The 18,028-nt window shown below is 40.6% G+C and overlaps 1 non-coding gene across 1 annotated transcript; it reads right to left on the bottom strand.

The window, feature by feature from the left end:
* Window positions 1-11,869: 11,869 nt before the first annotated feature.
* Window positions 11,870-12,059, bottom strand: LOC139163296 (U2 spliceosomal RNA). The gene has a single exon (XR_011558458.1). It is a non-coding gene; the product is annotated as a U2 spliceosomal RNA (small nuclear RNA).
* Between the last annotated feature and the right edge of the window lie 5,969 nt (window positions 12,060-18,028).

Below are 18,028 nucleotides of genomic sequence, written 5' to 3'. Positions count from 1 at the left end.
GTAGTTCAATTTCCTTTTAAAAAAGCAGGAGGTTAAATTCCATGGCCCCAATAGGTCCAGGTTTATGATTTCATGAATGGGAGATGCGGGCTTCTTAATCTGCACTTATTCAAATTCCTAATTCTATCATTTCAAACTGAACTACACGTGTGTGATCTGCTAACGTTTTCATTCGCTCCTTCGTTTTACATTGGTTTCAAAAGAAAGACAGCTCTTCTTGTTTCATTATGTCTAAAATAGCTTTGATCCTACAGAAGCTGTGAGGTGAGGGTGTATAGCTGATTAGCCCCAAGGTTTATAATAGCCAGTACTGTCCACTTCCATGTGTTGCATTTCATCCTCCATATCTTAATTAAATCCATGGCAGCTCCAAGTAGTAAGTGATAGGAACTGTCTCTCTGACATACTCTCCAAGTCTCACACCCAGAGAGTTGCTGTTATATTAACAGAAGCCTAAGTGGCAAACTCGGTATAGAATAATTTTCATACCAGAAAAGGGCTGAAACAAGTCTATGAAGAACTTTGAGGAATGACTCGTGCCCTTTAATTTCCCTCCCTGTGGTCTGCTTTTGTGGTTGTACTAAGAATGGCACCACATAAAGTTAAGCCAAAGACTTTCCAGAAGTTTGATGCATAATATGATAGAAGTAATAGGGGGAAAAGAGCTTTATATATGCATGATTTAAAAAGATGTGGAGACTCTAGAAAGAGTGCAGAGAAGACCAACAAATTAGGAGACTGGAGGCTAAAACATATGAAGAATGGTTGCAGGAACTGGGTATGTCTAGTTTACTGAAAAAAAGGACCAGGGGAGACATGATAGCAGTGTTCCAATACTGCATCTCAAGGGTTGCCACAAAGAAGAAAGAGTCAACCTATTCTCCAAAGCACCTGAGGGTAGAACAAGAAGTAATGTGTGGAAACTAATCAAGGAGAGAAGCAACTGTGAACTAAGGAGAAAATTCCTGATAGTTAGAACAATGAATGAATCCATGGAACAGCCTGCCACCAGAAGTTGTGAGTGCTCCAACACTGGAAATTTTAAAGAAGATGTTGGATAACCATCTGTCTGAAGTGATGTAGAGTTTCTTGTCTAAGCAGGGGGTTTGACTAGAACACCTCAAACCTTTGGGACCTCAGGGACCACTAAATTTGTAATTTTAAACCCGCAGACCATTAATATGATCTGCCTAATGACTGGCTTGGTGGGTGTGGCTAGGTGGCCATGTGACTAGGTGAGCATGGCAAACTTAATGTCACTCATGTCAAGGGGTGCCTCCCAGCCACTCCTTACCTGCCCGCTTGGGTTCCTTAGGGACCCAATAGGAAGCAGTTGCTGGAGCTAAGCAGCCACCACAAGTGTTGGCCAAATGGGTGGCTCAGGTCAAATTGGATCTGACTGAGAAGGAGGCTCAGCAGAAGCACCTCACTGAGGACCAGAAGCATAGGCTTTCCAAGCAGAGGGAAGACCTGCAGGTGTACAAGGCCAGGTACCAGCACCTGGAAGCTCAGCTGGCTCAGTAGCCAGTTCCAGACCATGAGGCAGTCCCACTAGAGCAAGGCCTTCCAGCTCTTTGCCACCAGTGGCACTTTCCTCCAGCCTTTGCCCAAAGCCCCACACTAGGAGGCTGAAGTAGACCCCGTTGGAATTTCTGTCTTGTGCAGAAGCAAAAAATCACCAAAATCTCAGGTGCGTACACGTTCTCTTGCAATATTTTGCTTCCTGCGCATGCACAGAAGCAAAGCCATGCTGGGACGCGCTGAGAAGCTGCACATGCAGCACAACATTCACTACCGGTGCGCTGTCCTCATCCATACCAGTAGAAACCCGCTACTGGGTTCAACCAGTTCCACTCCCACATAATGTATCTTAAAGGAATAAGGATTTAAAGCCAGGACACTTCTGAGTGAATTCAGATTTATCAGTTATCAGCAAATGGCAGCATTTCACACAAATCCTCCAATGAATCTGATTGCAGCGGCATCCCAGTTATTTCTGGCCTCAGCCCGTGATTGTAAAGGATTTAATCCCACTGATTTTAAAGAGAAATGGATGTATCCCAATGGAGTCATTAGGGCTTCCTTCCAAGTAAATCTGCATCAAAAGCTCTGGCAGATTTTTTTTTAATGCTTATTTTGCTTGGATCATATTCAGTAATGTACAAAAATCAAAGCATTTAATGAGATGATTCCCCGTGTGTTATTGCATGGACTTGAAAATTACCCCTATTAAGTAATGAAGAGCATCTCAATAGTTCCAAGTCTTTGGTACAGGCATCAGACACTACAGAACAAACGGTTTCACAAATATGGTTTTGCGCACACATGCATACTATTGCTCACCATTTCTGCAGCCCAGTTCCAAACAGGCTGCAGCCCAATACCAAGTCACAGACCAGAGGTTGGGGATCCCCTGACCTATTTGATTTTCTTCTTATGTACTCAAGCATACACCACCCTTGAATGAATGAAATTCTTTGATTATGCATAAATTATTTAATTATGCATAAATCAAATCATAAAAGAGCCAAGGTGGCGCAGTGGGTAGAGTGCAGTACTGCAGGCCACTAAAGCTGACTGCTAGAACTGCAGGTCAGCAGTTCAAATCTCATCACCGGCTCAAGGTTGACTCAGCCTTCCATCCTTCCGAGGTGGGTAAAATTAGAATAGATTAGATTTATTAGATTTGTATGCCGCCCCTCTCCGGAGACTCGGAGTGGCTCACAACAACAAAACACAGTACAAATCCAATGATTTTTTTTAAAAAAAATTGTGGGGGCAATATGCTGGCTCTGTTAAAAAGTGCTACTGCTAACATGTTGTAAGCTGCCCTAAGTCTAAGGAGAAGGGTGGTATTAAAAAAAACAAATAGGTAGGTAGGTAGGCAGATGATAGATAGATAGATAGATAGATAGATAGATAGATAGATAGATAGATAGATAGATAGATAGATAGATTTGTTCTCGAAGTCTAATGTTCTGCATTAATTTTTCCTAGGTAATATCTTCCTTATGTACTGGATCTGTATAACTCCTGAATCTCCAGCTGAGAATGTTTTCTCAAATGAAAATCCTGCTTTGGACTCCGATTTCTTTTTTCTGACTGTCTTCTTGGCTGCAGCTCTTCTTTCTTCTTCAAGGTCACTCTCAGAGCACATTACATTGACTTATCAGCCCCTCATTTCCTCTTCTACTATTTTATTTGTTTATTTTGCTGGATAAAGGATCCTATGGGGTTAACAAAATAAACACACACTTTTATGGCCTATGATTCAACTTAATGAAGGCTTCCACCTAATTCGGATTTGGAAAACATTCTGCTTTCATGATCTAACATTGAAGAGGTTTCCCCAAGATTTCCACCACATTCATAGATGCCAAGCATATAGATGGTTATTGAAATGGATGTCCAAGTGTTGCCTCTATGTTGGTCGAGGCAGGCAGGATTCCCTTGAGTACCACTTGTTGGGGGTCAAGGGAAAGGGAGGGTCTTGCCTTCTCTTTCTGTTCAAGATCCCCATGGACAATTGGTGGGCCACTGTGTGACACAGAATGCTGGACTCGATGGGCTTTGGCCCTTGATTCAGCATGGCTCTTCTTATGTTCTTATGTTCTTAATTGCCAAAAATTAAAAGCCTTCCCAATACAGCAATTCTTAACTTGTGAAAGAGCTCCATTCTCTAGACCAGTGTTTCCTAACCTTGGTAACTTGAGAATGAGAATTTTTTTATATCCATGCCAATTCCTTTCCTAAATCCCCTAACCCTAAATCCATGTAAAATGTAATTTTTTGCATTATGGCTTTATTTTATTTATTTATTCATTTGTCCAATACACAAATACATAGGAAGAAACATAGACATGTAGTAATATATATAAGGGTAAAGTGAACTTAGAGGAGAGGATATATGAAAGAAAGAAAATATATATGATAAGTGAGAGAAAGGAAAGACAATTGGACAGGGGACGAAAGGCACACCAGTGCACTTATGTACGCCCCTTACTGGCCTCTTAGGAACCTGGAGAGATCAATCGTGGAGAGTCATTTGCTGGCTGGGGAATTCTGGGAGTTGAGTCCAAATATCTCAAGTTGCCAAGGTTGGGAAACACTGCTTTAGACTCTCAGTCACTTTTAGCACTATTTCCCCTAAAAGGGGGAAACTGAATTACAGTAAAAGCAAGCAAAATCTCTTTCAACTATCCTGTACTGCCATCTTGTGGACACTGTTTGAATATTTTTTTCTTTTCAGATCATCCGTCATCTGAAATGAAAATCCAAATGGCAGCCTTTCTTCACTAATTAGCAATGAAGGCACAGTTTACCCGCGCAAGATTAGCATAATTGCCAGATCCACTTTAGAAAAGCAATAGATGCCAAAATGTTGCTGGGCATGTTGCACACTCCACATATATAATCATCGTAAAATAAAAATCATTACTTCGCTACTCTCTTTTGAGAGAAATTCCAGAAGAGTCATATTAGACACTTAAAATGAAACAAGGAGGGTTGTACAAAACTAATTGTGGCTTTGCAAAGTAGAGCTTGCTAGCAGGCGCAGTAAATGCCCACTGCCTTGTGGCTTATCAATCATATGGATGTGCTTTGAATGAACTATTTTGGATGCAGCTGATTATATTACGACTAAGGCTGTGCTTTGATTCAGGAGATCAAAGCACTGATTCCGGGACAGATTCAAGAATGACCTTTATCTGTCCAGCCCAAGAGAGCCTTTCCCTGGACATTTGCACACTTTGGAGAAAACAAGACAGGAAGAAAACATGTGCACTCTTGTTAGGGTGGTCGAGGAATAGTTTCATGATGCAATAGCTTCTGAAGATATCATATACTGTATAATACTTTATGTGCCCTTTTTAAAAAAAACAACCATTGCTGATTACACAATTTAATCTCTACTGAGCTAATACAAGGTATTTGCTGTAGTGTGAGTAGAAGAGGGCTGGGGAAATGGGGATGTATCTGTGTATGTGCTCTGGATAAGTATTGGGGAGACACAAGGAGCATAGGAATGAGTCTTTCCCAGGGGTGAAATTCAGCAGGTTCTGATAGGTTCTGGAGAACTGGTAGTGGAAATTTTGAGTAGCCCAGAGAACCAGCAAGTCAACTTTGGCTGCCCCCAGAGTGGGATAGGAATGGAGGTTTTGCAGTATCCTTCCCTTGCCACACCAAGCCACGGTCACAGAACCAGTAGGGAAAAATTTCACCCCTCGTCTTCCCAATCAAGGTTAGGGCATTATGTCACTCAATAATTTGCTTGGAGCCTCATCTCATTGGCTTAACCAGATATATTATGGAATGTTAAATATGAGACTAAGCTCCTAAAATGATACATGGAGGTAAAGTTAATGATGGAAAAAATAATGATACTCCCAACTTCATGATGGTCCAGGATGGCCACACCAAATAGAAACCAATCCTCTTGCAGTAAGCAGATTGACTTCTTTAACTTTGGTATTGTCCTGGAGGATCACAGATCCAGAGATGTACTTCACCAGATCTGGCTCAAAGAGAAGCCCTATGGGTTAGGGTCCCAGTCTGTGTAGAGTTTCATCGTCTCCCAATTCCAGAGGGTTCTGATGCTAGAAAGTAAAGGCTAAGGTTTCCATGTGGCCACAGACAGTGCATGGAAGCACATCAAAAGCAAGGGGGTTGATGAAAGCAAGAGACTTCTTGAGAGCAGAACTCAGCTGCAAAGACAGAATCTGAAATACCATATTTTAAAAGTTTTCAACTGAGGTTTTCGAAGTCATTGAAACGGCGCTTCCAACCTGTGCAAAATGGATGCCACTGATACATGTTGTTATTGTTGTTCAACTGCTTTCTTGTTCTGATGACCTCAGAAAGTGCTGTGTTCATCTCACGCTTTTGGGAACACTGCTGAGCATTTCATTGACCTCAGATTCTTCTACGATCCTACTTGGCAGAAAACTCTGGTTTTTAAGCAGCTAGCAAACTTCTGATTTTGGCTATACCCTAAACACTGTTCAAGGACAAGGGTTTTGGCCCGCACCCAGCAAAACACTTTAATGAATGGAGCTACAGCTTCAACGCTGGATGTTCACTGCTGACCACAAGGATGCCAATGTGATGAAACGCGGTTTGTGATGTCATGATGCAAATTCTGCCCTTTTATACATCATACAAAGCAGAGGAAGAGACTGAGTCACAACTTTTCACACTTGATCCACACCCCTCTTTTCTGTTGCCATAGAGAATCCCTGAAGACCCTTCAGAGTAAAATACTGTTCCATAAGAGAACTAGCGAGACAGTGGGGAGAGGGGGGAATCACTCCAAATATCAATTTTTGATCAGGCACAGTATAAAGCCCATGGACTTGAGCTTTCTTTTCAATAGTGAAATGCTGTTTATTCCAACACACACACACACACACATCCATAAATGGAAGCCAAGCTACTTTGAGCAGCCCTAGTCTATGGAGAGGGGCTGCATACAAATCTAATAAATAAATAAAATAAATAAATAAATACTTTGGCCACAGATAGATGGCAGCATTATGCTACCATTTATAACACCTGTGATCCAAGGACAGATCTACTTTCTTTAGTTGTGCAATGCTCGGTCTCTTCTTACCTTTATAAACAAAGAGAAAAACACATTTGCCTGTAATTCTTACAAGTAAGTGTGTCCCAGTCAAATCCAGCAACAGACTTTCAGTAAAGCTGGTCTGTCTGATCATATCTCGTTGCTTTCAGACTGTGAAGTCTAATATCAATTGCTTCTCTGATTTCTTGAGATCCATGGCAGGCCTGGCTTTCATAAAAAAGGGGGACCACTTAATTAGTGTCGAGGAAGATGTGGCTTTGTTTATTTGTTTGTTGTTTGTTTGTTTGTTCATTCATTCATTCATTCCTAAGAGGCCAGTAAGGGGTGTACATAAGTGCACTGATGTGCCTATCGTCCCCTGTCCAATTGTCTTTCCTTATCCCTTATATCATATATGTTCTCCCCTTCCCATCTACTTCTCTTCTTTTTTACTTCCTATCTTTATATATATTACTTAATGTCTATTCTCTTTCATATGTATTGTATATTAGACAAAGAATAAATAAAATAAATAAATAAAAAATTAATTCATTTCGTCAAGCATGTATCAGCTAACAGATATAAGTATAAACATGATTATGAATACAAGAAATGGATACAAATAAAAGGCATTAGGACAGGGACAATAGGAACACTGGTGCGCTTATGCATGTCCCTTACAGACCACTTAGGAATGGGGTGAAGTCAACAGTAGACAGTCTAAGATTAAGATTTTGGGTGTTTGGGGATGAGACCACGGACTCAGGCAGTGTATTCCAGACATTGATCACTCTGTTACTGAAATTGTATATTCTGCAATCAAGTATCAATGCAGAGCGTAGAATTTCTATGTTCAAAGATAGAGCATATGTCAGGGAGAAATAAATTCCACATGAGAAGGGAATTTAACCTTCCCAAAAAGCTTATGAGATACATTTGTACAAAATATAGAAATCCACTTATATATTTTACATGATTACATTCCATTCTTTCAGACTAAAAGCTATTTTAATGTGTGACACACATACGCACATACACAAACACACATACTCAAAGCACAGATAAAACATCAGTTATATTTATATATAAAATTGGTTTCTCCATATTCAAAACAAGGTATGTGTGTGGTACATATCAAATAACTTCTGAAGATTCCTGGCACTTACTTCCATTCTCACCAACATCGTGCAAAACAATCAAATAAAATTACAGAACAACTCTTCAGTGTGAGCATGATGGGAAGGGGCAATAAAACTGGGATTCCCTTATCTCTTCCAGAGTCTGGTTGCAAATAGTCCTCAACTTACAACAGTTCAAAATGACAACGGCCCCGAAAAAAGTGACTTGTGACTGTTTTTCACAATTACGATCTTTGACGCATCTCCGTGATCATGGGATCAAAATTCATACAGTTTGCCAACTGACCTGAATTTTTGAACCATTGCAGTATCAGGGTCATGCAATCTCCTTTTGCAAACTGGACAAACAAAATAATGGGGGGGGGGGGAAGAGCCAGATTCACTTAACAACTAGGTTACTTACTTAGCAACCACAGGGAAATATTGTAGAACACTTTGAATACTTTTTGGGGGGCTGGGGGGTGGGGAGTAAAGCCCATCTCACAAGGTTGAAGATGTTTAGATCTTTATTTCCTTTGGGTGAAAAAAGCTGATTAAAATGATACATTACAGATAGACATCAAATTATCAACAGAATGGAGAATGCTTTCCCCCAACTCTCTTCTCACTTGATTCTTAAAGAACTGACAACAAAGAACCATCTAGTGAAACTAAGTGACAGAATGTTCAGAGCAGACAAAAGAAATCTTTCTTTCACACACATACAAAAAACCATTATTAACATAGACAATTCACTACTGCTACATTATTAACACCACAGGAAACCCAGAGAGAGGTGTATGTGTGTGTTTTTTCTGATTAAATTATGTTGATCCTGGACTGAACCTCCAACATAGCCTACACTGGAGAAATCTTTTCAACAATTTTAATCAGCTTCTGCTCAGGCAATCTCACACTACTCACAAGAGCCTACAAAACTTTTTCCAGACCCATCCTAGACTACCGCTCATCTGTCTGGAACCCATACCACATCTCAGACATCAACACCCTTGAAAATGTCCAAAGATATTTCACTAGAAGAGCCCTTCACTCCTCCACTCGAAACAGAATATCCTACAAAAATAGACTAACAATCCTGGGCCTAGAAAGCCTAGAACTACGGCGCCTAAAACTTGATTTGAGTATTGCCCACAAGATCATATATTCAATGTCCTACCAGTCAATGACTACTTCAGCTTCAACCGCAACAACACAAGAGCACGCAACAGATTCAAACTTAATACGAACTGCTCCAAACTTGACTGTAAAAAATATGATTTCAACAATCAAGTTATCGAAGCGTGGAACTCATTACCGGACTCAATTGTGTCAACCCCTAACCCCCATCACTTCTCCCTTAGACTCTCCACGATTGACCTATCCAGGTTCCTAGGAGGCCAGTAAGGGGCGTACATAAGTGCACTGGTGTGCCTTTCGTCCCCTGTCCAATTGTCTTTCCTTTCTCTCACTTATCATATATATTTCCTTTCTTTTATATACCCTCTCCTCTAAGTTCACTTTTACCCTTATATATATTACTACATGTCTGTTTTTCTTCCTATGTATTTGTGTATTGGACAAATGAATAAATAAAAATAAATTGTAAAAGGAACCTGCTGGAGAAGGAAGTAGGATCCATCCACCAGAAACAAATAAGTGAATGAGAACACAAGAAGAGCCTGCTGAATCAACTCTTGGACCACACTTGATCCTGGGAAATCCCTGAAACAAAACATGAGGCATCTTACACTCATGTTTCCAGCAAGGGCACTAAGCATTTTGGAGATCTGTTTGTATACCCAGACAAGCTACATACTGTGTAATATTCTCATATTCTCTGTCTCTGTCTGTCTCTTTCTCACACACACATACATGCACACACTAACTATCCATATTTTTGGAATATAAGACACACTTTTTATACCCCTCCCCCAAAGAGGGTGAAAACTTGGGTGCATCTTATACACCAAATGGAGTTACACCCGGCCCCACCCACCCTTTGGAATCTGCCTCCCAGCAATTTAACTCCTTGCAGGAAACAGCACAGAGCCTGATTAGCATAAGCAACTAATTATCAGCCTCCCAATCACTAGCTAATTCAGCACAGGCTGGCCACATGCTAGAACTGAAAATGAAACTAGCTTCAAGAAAGCAAATTGCTGGGAGGTGGGCTGGTGGCAATGCTGGACTGCTGAAATTGCAAGTCAATAACTATAAATGTCTATAGAATGTTCAAATTATTAGATTTATTTTTTTAAGACTGCTTTATTATTCTTGACAACTTAACAAAATGAAGAAGCTTTTAAAAATAAATGCTTGATCTGAAGAGGCCCAGTGCTATTGTATCTGCTTCTAAATAGCAGAGAATGTATACTTCCAGAAAGCCACATTAAATTTAAGGATCTGTAAAAGTATAACCTGAAAATGTAACAGTGTCCTGTTTAGTATTAAGATAAGGCAGCTGAGTTAAACTCTGACTTAGTCGTGTTTGGAATAGATCTACAGTATTTAAATAATTGGTAGGAGTTAGTGTGACTACATTTAAGAAAATTTTCTGGCATTAACATACTGCCATAATATGTATTTCTCCAATTCTTTGCTGTTTTTATGGGCCAGACACACAAGCACAGAAGTACAGTGTATATCATCTGTACTGTTTGCTGTTTGTTGTTTGTCAAAATGCTGGGAGGCAGAGGCCTTTTTTTCCTTGTTTTCCTCCCCCAAAGCTAAGGTGTGTCTTATACTTACACTCCAAAAAATACAGTAAATCAATAATTAATCAATAATGTTCATTCCCCATCCCCTGAGAAAACAAATACTGTATATAGAATGTGATTGAACAAATTCCAGAGATTCTCAAATTTGTTGAATGAGAAGCTGCTTATTCTAGCACTTGAACCACCAGTTGAAATAAGGAAAGCTAGGAACTCTTAATCTGTTCCTGGAAAACTAAGTGAAAAATCTTGAAGTTGCCATCTTATGCCTCACTGAATTCAGTTGGCATACACTGAAATATAAACTGCAGAAAACGATCACAAACATTTGTGCAATACTCCTCTTGATAAATTACAGAGTTGTGAAAGGCCACAGAAAAGATAAAGACCATGGTGGCGAAAGGGAAATTAAATATCAAAGATGTCATTGATGAAATGGCTTCACGTAACTGGTGGTTTCACTAACCATGCAACTCCAAATGAACAGGATTCTGACTAGGCACTTTGGAAATAAGGGGGAGGGAGTTTGTTCCTGTATGTTGCAAGAATGCTACCGTAGCTTGGGAAGGTTCATATAGATCAGGAGTGTTAAACTGGAGGCCCATGGGCCTGATGCATCATGTACAGGCCACGCCAACCCCAGCTCCATGAAGGGAGAAAACGTTGTGATACATACCATAATGGCAACTTGACACTGTGAGTTTGACACCTGTGATGTAGACTTTAGCAAACTGGGTATTTCTGGTGTGCTTATGAAGTGGTGGACTTCAAGAATTTTGACAACCCCTTTGTATTTAACAAAATGTTCTCTTTATTGGCAGCCGCTGTCAACCAAGTCTCTAAGTCCTGTGGAATGTGATCCTTGCTCCCTTTCCCTCTGAAATGGCCCCAACACACCAGGAGTCTCTCTCGCTCCCCCAACACACACACTTGCAAATGAAATCCTAGAAAGTCCACTCACTTTCTTCCAACAACAAAGACACATATACACATGCTCGGAAGGTACTGCAGATTCCAAGAAGAATTCTGATAAGGCAGGATTCAGAAGTGCAGGCTATCAGTTGTCTGCCACACATATTCATCTCTGCCCCCTGCCTTTTATCCTCGGAGCTAGGGTGGGGCTTTGATAGCAGCAATGGCTCTTCAGTCCCAAGGACCGGCCCATAGATTCCCATTGCTCTCCTCTTCTCTGCCTTCTGTGCACATCAGGCACTGGACCCAGCTGTTCCTCCTCTTCCTCATCAGCCAACTCCAGACCTGGGAGCTGTGACTCTCCAGCTGAAGTCTGATGGATGGGCCAGGCTCCATATCTTTGTCTCTGACAGCACCATTCTCTCTTCCCCCTTGGAGCTCTCAGATTGCCTTGATGCTGGCCTCATTCCCATGTTGCCTCCTCATCTGATTCAGTTGCTGGAGGGGCCAGTGGCAGATAGGCCACCACAATCTTTTCTGCAAAATATGTTCGAGTTTTTTATTTTTCATGCACCATTCCTGGAGGTACTGCAATACCAGGCCAATGCTTGGAGAGGACAGAGCAAGCCCCTATTCCATCTCCCAGTTCCAAAAATCCATTTACTTGTAGTCCTCAAATAGAGTACATATCAGATATTAAACTGATAAGAACAGATACTACACTTGATCTTAGCCAAAAGACCAAGAAGCGATAATACCTTCCAGTTTTATATAAAGTCCCACCCAAAAAGACTGTTAAGAGTCTTTGGGACTTTTTCAGATTACATTCAATTCTCAATCATTGAAGGATGCTCAACGTACCGGTATATAAACAACAGGTATGTGTTTAATGTGGATGTATGTCTGGCTGTCTACTTCCTACATTTGTTTTGCACAAAAGATAGATATGATAGAGGACAAACAATGACTTTTTCAGCATGACACGAGTGAGGTCATATTGGAATTATATTTGTGTGCCTCCCGGAAGGATATTAATAGATTTTCATAATTAAACGATACATTTGTAGGTTCCTTGCATGACATTTTATTTTTGCAGAATTCTATATTCCTTCACAACAGTGAATGAAGCTGAGGTGCTTGAGACTCTTAGTCCCACTTTTTAAAAATGGAAAGAAATGTCTGATATGATTAGAAAATGTTATTAAGATGAATTGCACGTCTTAACTTTTTCTTTTTCAGTGGGGCCAGGCAATACATTATTGGTTTCAAATTGGTCTTCAATGCATTGTTGGCAAAAACATTCAGCTTTACAGGAAACCATTTTATGTTTTTTTTTTCCAGGGGAAAAATACATATTTTGTTGCATTTGCTTTTCTAATTTATACATTTTTATTTGCTGTGGGAGAACCCGCACTGAAGTGATTTTAAAGTTTTTAATAATATAGAAATGATATTAGAAAGCACCATTGTCAATATATTGCTTTACGAGGTTTGATAGACACTTAAAATACACAAAATAGACTGGAAGACACCTACATGTCTCCCTGAAAGCAAGTCCCATATTCCCATTTTGGGAGGCTAAAGCTGCCCATATGCTGAGCTGCCTTCATTGGATTCCTCTAAATTTCTGTGAGGTATGCTGGACCAAGAATAACTGGGTCAAAGTAACTTAATGAGGGTGAGTAAATATGAAGCCGGATGCTTTTGGTGGACTTGCTATTGCACTTACATTTTACTTACTGTACTAGTATGGTACTCCCAGTAGGTGTAGGCTTGCACTACTAATATATTGGATAACTGGCCAGACAGATCTATTTCAGGTAGCCTATATAATTTATATAAAGCAAATAACAGCATTCCTAGCAGTAATCCACTGGCATACTTACTTGATTTAGAAAGCAACCCTCTCTGAAGTTATTACTTAGATATATCGTATTTTTCAGAGCATAAGACACACTTTTCTACCCCCCAAAAGAGGGTGAAAACTTGGGTGAGTCTTATACACCGAATGTACCCCTATCCAGCCTCCCCCACCCTTTGGCCTCTGCCTCCCAGCAATTTATCTCCTTGTAGCTGATTGAAGCTGCAAGCAAGCCGACATGCTAAAATGAAAGTGAAACTAAACCTGCAAGGAAGCAAATTGCTGGGAGGGAGAGACAGAGGCAGAATTTTATTTACTTGTACTGAAACTAGATGATATAACTAAAGGTGTAAAGAAAGTTCAAATTATTAGACTTATTTTTAAAGACTGCTTTATTATTGTTCTAGACCAGTGATTTCCAACCTTTTTTGAGCCGCGGCACATTTTTTACATTTACAAAACCATGGGGCACATTGAGGGGGGAGCAGCTAAAAAAAGTTTGGACAAAAAAATTCTCTCTCTCTCTCTCCCTCCCTTTCGCTCTATTTCTCTCTCCCTCCCTCCCTCTTTCTCTCCCTCTTTTTTCCTCTCTCTCTCCATCCCTCTTTCTTTCTCTCTTCCTTCTTTCCTCTTTTTTCCTCTCTTTCTCTCTCCCTCCCTCTATGTCTTTCTCTCTCCCACCTTCCCTCCCCCTCTTTGTCTCTCTCTCTTTCTTTCTCTCGCTCTCTCTTTCTTTCTTTCTCTTTCTTTCTTTCTTTCTTTCTCTCTCTCTTTCTTTCTCTCTCTTGTTTTTTCTCTCTCTCCTGCTCTTTCTCTCTCTCTTTCTCTCTCTCTCTTTCTCTCTCTTGTTTTCTTTCTCTCTCTGAGCTTCGCGGCACACCTGACCATGTCTCACGGCACACTAGTGTGCCGTGGCACACTGGTTGAAAAACACTGTTCTAGACAACAAAATAAAGAAGCTTTATAAAATAAATGCTTGATCTGAAGAGACCAGTGCTATTGTATCTTCTGTTAAATAGCAGAGAATAATGTATACTTCAAGAAATCCACATCAATTTTAACAGCATCTGTACAAGTATAATCTGAAATGTAGCAGTGTCCTATTTAATATTAAGATAAGGTAGTTGAGTTAAACCCTGACTTAGTCATGTTTGGAGTAGATCTATTTAAATAATTGGGAGAAGTTAGTGTGAATGTATTTGATAAAACTTTCTGGCATTAACATACTGCCATAATGTACATTTCTCTAATTCTTTGCTATTTCTATGCATCAGACCCATATGCACAGATATACACAGCAAAGAGTGTATATCATCTGTCCTGTTTACTGGGAGGCACATTGCAGATCCCCCCCCTTGTTTTTCTCCCCCAAAACTAAGGTGTGTCTTATACTCCAGTGCGTCTTATACGCCAAAAACCATTGTAGTATGCTTTGATGTATGCATTGTGGCATTCCTTCTTACATATGGTATTTTGAAAGTTTTATTTATTTGTCACCTGCATCATCATCTATCATCATCATCATCATCATCATCATCATCATCATCATCTCAAGACAAGAGCATATCCAATGCACCTTCCTCCTCCTATCAGTCTAGGCCAGGGATAGGCAAAGTTGGCTCTTCTGTGACATGTGGACTTCAACTCCCAGAATTCCTGAGCTAGCATAATTGGCTCAGGAATTCTGGGAGTTGATGTCAACATGTCATAGAAGAGCCAACTTTGCCTACCCCTGGTCTAGGCTAAGAGAGGGACTGGCCCAAAATCACCCTGGCTTTTATGGCTAAGGTAGGACTTGAACTTACAGTCTCTCACTTTCTAGCTTGATGTCTTAACTAAACCAAAATGGCTGTATTATATAAAGGAAGAACTTAAACCATCCTGAAAGAACTTATATTTCAATTTCATGTTATCATTAAGCCTGGGACTTCGAGTGAGTAAAGCATTATCTAAATTCCACAACAGTGTAGACATTGATTAGGAGCTGTAATCCAAATCAATTCAATCCACCTTGCCATTGAATCACATTCTCTTAATTTTCCCTCATTGCAGCTACAAATGCTAGTAATATTTCAATAACAAAGTTCTGATATAAACATGTTTTTCAGTACTCGTTCAGTCACTACATGGCTTCCCAGTACATTAGTTAAAAGATTGAGAAATGCAAAACCTAGACTTTGAAATTGAAGAGAAATTCTTGGAGCCAAATTAAAAGCTCTAAACACAAATACATCTTCCCAGGGGAAACTAAGCACAGGGCTCCCCAACCTGTGGGCTGCAACCCATTAGTGGACTGTGAGGGGTTTGCAATTGGGCTGTGGAAATGGCCAGCGAGTGTGCACACATGGATCCTCACTTATTTGAGCACTGGGTGAGTGCATGTGTGTTATTCATTTGCAAGCATGTGTGCATGCTGCTTGTGCAAATGGAGTTGTGCACACACACACATGCTTGTCAGCCACTTGCACAAACCATCTCTCCACACAACCCCGCCAATCCACAAAGCTGGAAACAGTGGAGAATTCTGCTTAGTTTCAAATTGGGCACCACAAATACATTTGCCCAGGAAAAATACCTGTTAAATTAAAATATCCAGAAGACCAATGAATGGTGATAAACCTGGGAGGGGAGGATTAGAGAGAGGGGCAAAGCAAAGCTATGGGAAAACAGAAGTAACTCCCTATTAAAAAACACTTCCATAGTCCTGAAATGCTGCTTCTTTGTCCATTCAAAACTTTACTGTCTCTGAAGTCCAGCCTTATTATCTCATAAATCTAACCTAACAGCTTCACTAACTTCATTGAGTATGCATATTCTAATCTGCATAGAAGACAAGGGACTTTAGTCTTACCTGAAAAACCTGTTATCATGGGGTGGTGCTAGCATTCAGGATGGGTTTTCCATACTGACCTTGGGATTAGGAGAAGATGTAACCCTGGTCAGGTGCCCAAAAGGGTTACTGGGAATAGGGAGACTGATGAAAGTTACCCTTCTTAGATATGGATGGAAGGACCTTCCTTCTATCCAACGACTCAACCAGAATAGGATCCAGTGCTTCTCCAAACAGATTCTGACCCCAGAAGGGTGCCAAGGCCAAATGCCATTTGTGGCAGGTGTCAGATGGCCACTGGCAAAGCCAATGCATGCACCTGGCTACCAGGGATACCAGGATAGCTTTGGAGGTGAACCTAGAGACATGGAGGGTGGCATCCACCAAAAACTGGGTAGCCACAAAAACCTTATTGAATCCTGCTGGACCTTTAGGTTGGAAGCAGGGATCTGGTCTTGGATCATGTGAAGCCAAATGAGTGATGTACAGATGAAGAAATATGCCTTGGAGGAAACTCAGACCACCCAGGCTGCCACCTTATGTGCCTTAAGCAGAGCCTGTTCTGTTCTCTTGTCCTCCGGTCTCAACAATGCCTAAAGTACCACTACCAGGATGTTGACCAAAGGAGCTGACCAAAGGAGCTGACAGAAGTGATGCCAACTCAAGCACCAAATATTTGTGGGCGGCAGAGGAAGGCATGGGACCAGGTGCTGGAGATTACTACTGCACTGAAAGATGTTGAACGAAATACCAGCTTCTCAACCATTCCTGATCTCATGTAATGTAGTTGTGGATTTTGGCACTTATAATCTCATACATCCCACCCAGTGAAGGGCTGCAAAAACTTTTACTACCACACTGTGGAAGTGGCTTATTTTGTGGGTGTGGCTTGCCAGCCAAGTGACCAGGTGGGAGTGGCTTGACGATCATGTGACCGGGGGTGGCTTAAAGATCATGTGACTTGCTTGAAGGTGGCCAACTTGACATCATTCACATCAAGTGTTAGGGCTAGGGTGCATGGCCTCTCCTCGCCTCAAAGAGATACAATTTCCCTATCTATTTGCTATTACTGAACATCCAAAACATACTATTTAATTCTATGTTTATATCCCATATGTGTACATACATATTATACACAGGTGCACAAAAATATACATTATCTACTATATAAACTGTATGTATAAGTACACACACACACACGTAGGCACAGCTCTTCTAAAATTCTACACATTCAACTCATTTACTGTGATAGGAAAAACATACCCAGAGCCTAGAAAGGAAAAAAAGAAAAAAAATTCAAAATTTTTCTCCCCGTACTATGTACATGACCAAAATTTTTCTACTGGTTCTGCATACTTGACTGTACCCCTACGAGCCCATCACTGATCCCACCTAGGATTTCCTGAATATTGGGGAAGGCTATAGGACAAATATTGATTTGTTACGCTTCTTAACTTTTATTTTTATTTTTATTTATTTATTTTGTCCAATACACATTGTAGGTTATAGAGAATATACATGTAGTAAAATATATCAAAGAAAGAATAGAGGAGAAGATATAAGAATAAAATAAAACAAGTCAGTGAGGAATAGTGGGAAAGATATAGGAATGGAAGAAAAGATAAAGGAGATAAAGGAGAGACAATTGGACAGGGGATGGGAGGCATGCTAGTGCACTTATGCACGCCCCTTACTGACCTCTTAGGTATCTGGAGAGGTCAATCGTGGAAAGTCTAAGGGTAAAATGTTGGGAGTCAGGGGTTGACACTACGGAGTCCGGTAATGAGTTCCACGCTTCGACAACTCGATTGCTAAAGTCATATTTTTTACAGTCAAGACGTAGTTCTAAGCTTTCAAGACCTAGGATTTCAGGGTTAACGGAGCCAGAAATCCTAGCTAAGAATCACTGAAAAGGTGAGACAGGATGTGGGCTACACGTAAGACACCGGACAATCCCACAGTTACGTGGGCAGAAAAATCCTTCCCGAAACATTCAATTGTATCGCAAGGCAATTGATAAAAGCCAAACTT

Source organism: Erythrolamprus reginae, chromosome 2, assembly GCF_031021105.1.
Source record: "Erythrolamprus reginae isolate rEryReg1 chromosome 2, rEryReg1.hap1, whole genome shotgun sequence".
NCBI classification, from domain to species: Eukaryota; Metazoa; Chordata; class Lepidosauria; order Squamata; family Dipsadidae; genus Erythrolamprus; species Erythrolamprus reginae.
Note: the sequence above shows the minus strand (reverse complement) of the source record. Positions and strands in the feature narration are given on the sequence as shown.